The 7,118-nt window shown below is 59.1% G+C and overlaps 1 long non-coding RNA gene across 1 annotated transcript; it reads left to right on the top strand.

The window, feature by feature from the left end:
- Window positions 1–2,348: 2,348 nt before the first annotated feature.
- Window positions 2,349–6,557, top strand: LOC112397097 (uncharacterized). The gene is made up of 4 exons (XR_003002714.1): window positions 2,349–2,619; window positions 3,035–3,148; window positions 3,573–3,876; window positions 6,443–6,557. It is a non-coding gene; the product is annotated as an uncharacterized LOC112397097 (long non-coding RNA).
- The last annotated feature ends 561 nt before the right edge of the window (window positions 6,558–7,118 follow it).

Raw genomic sequence — 7,118 nt, 5'->3', positions numbered from 1 at the left:
GTCCGTCTAGTTGCCAAGGTAAAAAATCGGTATCAGGCTGAGTGCATGCAATGTCTAGACCTACAAATGTACATGCTTATGAGGAACATGAATTCCTTGATAATGCAAAATGTACAAATATTGTGAATACTACAGGAATTTGTGAGGACCTCTGAAGCCACGAACTGCAGCATGAAGAGGTAACAGTCTGCATTCTTAGACCTTTGAGTGCTGGTAGCTTTTAAGCCTCACCTCTCCCTCTTCCCTTTGCCCCACATCTGGGCAAGTGGATGGGAAAGGCTGGGTGCCCCCTCCAAATCCCTGCCTGCAAGTGGGAACCGTCAACCTGGCCCACCCCCTAACCATGATCAAACCCCAATCTAGTCTTCTTTGTTTGCTTTCTCAAGCCATTTTCGGAGGGCTGCCCTGCTGTCCCCAGAAAAGCCTCCTTATGTAACTAGTGAATCTTTTCATACCTTCTTGGTGTGTGTGTGGCATCATAAGTCCACATCACAACCAATTTTTTTGTGGGGTCTATTCTGTCCCCGCAGCGTGATTGCTACAGAAGAGAAGCAAGAGTAGGGATGGTCCTCACTACTACCAGCTGTCGCTTCCTTATGCTGGATCAGTTGCGCGCCAAGGATCTAAGTAACTCATCTGTATTTCCTCTCACCTAAGCAGCACCTCCACTGCTCCAATCCTCCTTGTACCTGGAAGCAGTACTTTTCCAACACCAGTTGGTCACAACCACAAACCTTCCTGGTATCTGGACCAATCGCTTTTTTTTTTTTTAAAGACAGAGTTTTGGGACTTCCCTGGTGGCGCGGTGGTTAAGAATCCGCCTACCAATGCAGGGGACACGGGTTCACATGCTGCAGAACAACTAAGCCCGTGCGCTACAACTTACTGAGCCTTGAAGATCCCACATGCCACGGAGCAGCTAAGCCCGTGTACCACAACTACTGAGCCTGTGCTCTATAGCCCGCAAGCCACAACTACTGAGCCCGCTAGCCACAATAACTGAAGCCCGCGCACCTAGAGCCCATGCTGGGCAGCAAAGAGAAGCCACCGCCATGAGAAGTCCCCGCACCAAAACGAAGAGTAGCCCCCGCTCTCCGCAACTAGAGAAAGCCCGTGTGAAGCAACGAAGACTCAATGCAGCCAAAAATAAATAAATAAATAAATTAAAAAAAAAAAAAAAAGACAGAGCTGTGTCAATGCAAAGCCCAGATCCTGGGAGACAGAGGGGGCTGTGTGTGACTATCAGGCCCTCCGAGGTCGCAGCCCAGGGCGGCACCCGCCAGGCGGTGGAGGGGATGCGGACTGTCCTAGGAACAGGAGGGTCCGGAACAGGTTCCTAAGTCTGCCTTAGAAAGAGTCTCAAGTTGATTCCCAAGTTCATTCAGATCCACGGAACCAGAACTCCCTCGGCAAAGGTCCGAAACCTGTGGCTTCGGCAAGCGTCCCAGGTGATCCTGCGCAAGTAACCGAAGGAGGCGGGGCCTGGGCGCGCAAGCGCGGAGGGGCTGCAGGGAATTGTGCCTGTGGAGCAACCCGGGAGGAGGAAAGGGGCCTGAAGGAGGCGGGGCCTGAGAACCTGTCCGGGGGCGGGGCGGGGCGGGGCGGGCCTGCAGAGACAAAGAGGGGGAGGAGCCGGGCGGGAGCCGGCCCGCTCACCGTGCGCGGGCTGGGGCGGCCCGATTCGGGCTTTGGGCTTCGGCGGTGAGTCCGGCGCGGCGCCGCTCCGACCCCGCTGAACCGCGGAGCCCGGGAGCTGTAGCCTCGCCCCAGGCAGGCCGGGCGGAGTGGTGGTGGGTGGGCTTATCCCGCTTCCCCGCGCGGCGCCCACCCAGCTCCCCTGCTTTATTATGGATTGACCCGCGCGCCAGGGTCCTCACGTCAACGCAGAGCGTCGGCGTCCCCGGGAGGCACCTGTCCCGGCCAGCCTCGTAGCTGATGCCGCGGAAGGGCCGGGGCTCGGTCCGGACCCCCCGGGCCCGCCGCCCTCCCCTGCCGGCTCTCCTCTCCGCAGCCCTCTGCCCTCGCCTCGGAGGGACCGGGAGCCGGCTTGGTGGGCAGCTCCCCGGCCGCCGGGCCCCAGGTGAGCGCGCCTGCCCCCAGGACCTGGGCTCCTTGCGACCCGGGAGATCTTTCCGCGGAGCCCGCCGCACCTGGGAACCTGAGTCCCAGGTCCTCTCCAGGACGAGGGAACTCACTGGGGCGTCCCTCGTCCCTCCCCTTTTTTCTCCCGGGGCCTCCCTGAGGCTGGGGAGGGACACTCACCAAGGAAGACTGTAGGGAGCAGGTTGGGGGATGGAAGGTGGAGAGAAATAGGGCCAGCTGGACAGGTTGGGTTGAGGGTTGTCATTAGGGGTCCCCTGGCAGGCAGGGTACCGGGGACGGGGTCCAGGGGTCCCACACGCCTGCTAGTGAGCCTTCTGCCTCCCCCACCTTGAATTTCCCCACCCCGTCCTGAGGTGGTGACCCCACGGGCAGCACCAGTGTTGTTTCAGGGCCTGCTGACCTTTGGGGACATGGCTGTGCACCTCACGCAGGAAGAAGGGGCACGTCTGGACCCGGGGCAGAGGGCCCTGTATAGAGACGTGATGCTGGAGACTTAGAGGAACCTGGCCTCCCTGGGTGAGGTGTCTCAGCCCCACGCCTTCCCTCTTCCCCACCCCCAGCCCACACTCAGAGCCCAGGTGGGATCCCAGAGGGGCCAGGCTGGCTGTGACTCCAGGACCAGAGTCAGGAGAGCCAGGACATTCTGCTCCCAGGCCCAGGGGACAGGTGGGGTTTCTGGACCCATCCCCGGGGCAGGGCCTTTCCCAGCACTTTGCTGCCGGGTGACTAGAGTGCCCACTTCTCCCACAGCTGTGGACCTCGGCTGCGCCCACATCCCTGCCCTGCTTGCTGTCCCCCTCAGCCTCCTGGGGAGACCCCCTGTTTCTAAGCCTGCATCCTGGGTCCAGCTAAACCCCAGTCCCAGGCTGCTCCTGGGGCGGGAAGCCAAGGGTGCCGTAGCGCTTCAGTTCACCCATTTCCTCTCTGGCAGGAGTTCCAGGATCCAAACCAGATCTGATCTCCCAGCTGGAGCAAGGAAAGGAGCCCTGGGGCTCGGATCTGCTGGGGGCCCAGGAAGGAGAGACCGCGGGAGACCCCAGCACAGGTGCATAAGGGGTGCCGCGGGCCTCAGATTGGTCAGTATATATGCTTGGTACACACAGCCAGTGTCGTGAATGGTCAGACAGGACAGTCACACGGTCGTCCCCGTGGGACGAGTTATCAGTCAGAACCCTCAACTGCAAGGAACCGAAAACCCAACCCAACCGGCCAAAGTTGCGGGGAGGCTCTTGGCTCAAGTCCTGAAAGTTGGGGGTGGGGTTCTCTGCGCTGTGGGTCTCAGGCTCCGAATGATGTTGTTGGCACAGGGGTGAAAGCCAGACTATTTAACGTTGGTTGGGTCAGACATCCAGCCTCCAAGAACGGAGGCTGGCCATGTGTGGTAGTGGCCCGCTGGTGACCATCGCACCATCAGGACATGTCTGTCCACCTGCTGTTAAACAGAAACTTCTGTTCTCTATTTCTCACAGCAACGCTTCCAACACCAAATGTAGGGCGGTTCCTCACACCAACCAGTCTCCGCCTCTCTGCACATCAACTGGGTGTCCTACGATTTAGTTCTGACACTGACCACCCGGAGTTAGCGCAGACCCTGCCCGTGAAGGGCCCAGTCCCACGAGACCGCCCCCACTTCAGGTGCCAGTCACAAGGCCAGGCTGGCACCTGTGCTTCTGCTCGACCAGCTGTGGATTGGAGGTTCCCACGACCCCACCCTTGGGCTTGAGGCCAAGAACAGCTCAGAACTCAAGGAAACACCGTACTTAACAGTTACTGGTGAGTTACCGGCTTATTATAAAGGACACAACTCAGGAACAGCCCAGTGGAAGAGAGGCACAGGGCAAGGTCTGGGGAAGGGGTGCAGAGCTCCCACACCCCCTCTAGGTGTGCTCACTCCCCAGCACCTCCACGTGGTCACCAACCCAGAAGCTCTCCGAACCCCTTCGCGTAGGGTGGTTGTGGAGGCTCCACTGCATGTGTGTGATTGATCAAATCATTGGCCACTGGGGATTGAACCCGGTCACTAGCCCTTCTCCCCTCCTTGGAGGTCTGGGGCTAGGACAGAAAGTGTTGCAGGTTTTGCAGGCCACGCAGTCTCTGTCGCAGAGCCCACGGTTCTAGTAAGCGGAAGCAAAAATGCTGCATGTGTGTCCCAGGGCGGATGGCCCTGGCTCCTTGTACACCTGCCGTTGGTTGAGTGCCTGTGCACCCCAGGGAGGGCCACAGCTCGTTCCTCAGCAGAACCTTGCCAGGTTGCATCAGGCTGCGGCCTCTAGTCATGCATATATGGGAGGACCAGTGTTTTTGGAGGCCCTGTACCTCCTGCTTTATCTCCTTTGCCACAAAATGGATCCCTTGATCTAAAGCTGTGACCTGTGGCTTCGACGTTTAGAAACCCGGGGTGGGCCCTAGAAGCAGGGTGCTGGCAAAGGTGCTTCAGGCAGACCTGTGTCTGGAGTAGGTATCAGTGTTGGTCGGGACCAGCCACTGTCTCCTCCAGGATGGAAGGTCCTGTGTGATTAACTGGCCCACAAGCACTGGTCAGTCTCCTGCAGGTTTCACACTGAGGATTCAGCCTTTGCTGACAGGTCACCCGTTCAGTGGGGACAGCAGCTAGAGGGGTTTCCACAAGAGGGAGCTATGTACGTCCCCTCCCTGCACTGGGGTTCCTCTTCCCATGGGCTCACCTGTTCAAGCTCTGGTGACCAAGGACAGAGGCTAGCTGATATGCCCAGGATAGGCCGTCCTGTCCCCTGGTCCCTGAGTGCCTTCCCCACAATGGATCTGTACACCGTCCATCGCACGCCTCTCCCCAGGTGTGACCTTGCCCTGGGATTCACCTGCATCCTCACCTCGGAGCTGGCAAGCAGGCACCCTGCCCTGAGCTCTGCCCCTGGGAGATTGCCCCATCCCTGGCCAGATTTGGAGCCCACCCAGGCAGGTAGTGGGCCCTGGACCACCTGGTTGTTGGGGTCCCAGGGAGGCCCCGGGGACAAGCTGAGACAGCTGCTAGTGTCAAAGAGATGAGTGACGTGAGGACCTGGGCCCTCATTCCGATGACTAATCGTGTCTTCTGGACCTGCCAGGCCTGTTTAGATGCATGTGCCTGTAACCTGTCTGCTGGTGGCCGCTCTGACCACATGGTCATTTTCTGTCCCTTGTCCGGTCTCTGCAGAGCCCAGCGGCACATCACACACCACTTTTTTTTTTTTGGTGTATGCGGGCCTCTCACTGTTGTGGCCTCTCCCGCTGCGGAGCACAAGCTCCGGACGTGGAGGCTCAGTGGCCATGGCCCACGGGCCCAGCCGCTCCACGGCATGTGGGATCTTCCCAGACCAGGGCACGAACCGGTGTCCCCTGCATCGGCAGGCGGACTCCCAACCACTGCGCCACCAGGGAAGCCCCCACACACCACTTTTGAAATCGCAAGTGTGTCCTTGCCCAGAATCTAAGGGCTCTGCGTGGCACAGCTGACCAGGGACTCCACGCAGGGTCCCGTGGCTCCTGTCCCCTCGCAGCCGGGACCTGAGGCAGAGCCCTGGCTTTCTTCCAGGCCCTGCTCGACATTGGCAGCCTCTGGGTCACTCAGCGACAGGTGGGAGCAGTCTCCCCCGTGTGGCGTGTCTCCCGGAGCGAGGAGGGCGAGGTCACCTGGGCCTCTCGCTATAGACTCGACGTGGCCCTGGCCCTTTGTAGGTTCTGCCCCACCCTCTGCCGTGCAGGCATCTCTCTAGGGTATCTGGAGCATGTAACACTTCAGTGCGTTCACTGCATCCAGTTGGCATGAGGTCATCAACACAGTGACCGCCGGCCCGCTGTGAATGAACACATTTGCCAAATTGAGCGTCCCTTCCCGAGTGCAAGGGGCTGCTGCTCTGCCCATCACAGGCGCCGCGTCTGGCCCAGCAGCTGAAGCCAGGCCTACACTTGGGCAAGCTCCCAGCGGTTCCCAGCAGCAGGCGTGAGCCATCCGGTGGTTCATGGGCCACACGGGTGGACCTAATGGGGCCGTGGTGGAGCCACCGTCCCTGCATCCCTCTGCTCTGAGGTGGCCGTGTGCACACAGCACCGCTGCTGGTTGAGGACCTTGGCCGGAGCTGGGGGCAGTGTCTGGGGTGTTGTAGTTTATCTTACGACCGGGCCGAAAGCAAGCTCATCCCACGAGATGAACTGTGCCGAAACACAGCAGTAGAGGGCTGCCGCTCGCTCAGGCAAAACAGCGCCGTCTGTCCTGCTGTGGTAGCTTTTATTTAAGCATTATCTAGGTTTACATTTTAAGACTTGTTTTCTTAACATTCCAGAAATGCCAGAGCAGCAACATATGCTTTTATTGATTATACAGGTAACAATGGGCTTCCTTGAAGACGTGCCGTGCTTCGTCCTTGAGCGCATAAAGCAGCACAAGGACATTGCCTTGTGTTCCCACCATTCTGATTATACTGAGGACATCTCATGGATCAGTGCCCGAAGCACTCAATGCTTATTCGCAGGGCCCCGGTTTGCCGGGGGGTGGGGAGCGGGGGGGTGGCTCAAAGCCGCCAGGTCTGTTTGCAGTTTTGGCTTATTCGCCAGCCCCCAGTTTGCTGGGGGGGGGGGTGGTCTCATGGGTCACGTCTCCTTCCCATGTCCTCAGTTATTCCACTACACTGGGGCTTCCACTTGGCCCTTCCCAACGTAATGGCTCTTACCCCTCAGGTCCGGAGACTGATGAGAGGGTTCTCCCCGCTGCTAAGTTCATCCGTCCCGACGAGGCCCTGCAAGTGGGTCCGTGACTTGGTTCCCCAGCCCTTTTGTCACCCAGCTTCCATATGCCCAACTCTAACGGCATTTTGGGGCCCTATTTTCAGTGTCGGCTCAAATGCTGCATCCAGCAGCCTGCCAGGTGTGGGCATCCCTCTTTTCCCAGCATTCAGCTCTTTGGGAAGGAGAGTATCTGTTGTGCTAACTTGCAGGAGGTTTGTCTCAAGGGGACCCAGCCTCCCCTTCGTCAGCGGGCCCCAGGTCTGAGAACTGCCCAG

The sequence above is a fragment of the Neophocaena asiaeorientalis genome, unplaced genomic scaffold (assembly GCF_003031525.2).
Source record: "Neophocaena asiaeorientalis asiaeorientalis breed wild unplaced genomic scaffold, Neophocaena_asiaeorientalis_V1.1 scaffold177, whole genome shotgun sequence".
NCBI lineage: Eukaryota > Metazoa > Chordata > Mammalia > Artiodactyla > Phocoenidae > Neophocaena > Neophocaena asiaeorientalis.
This window is presented reverse-complemented; position numbering and strand designations above follow the sequence as displayed.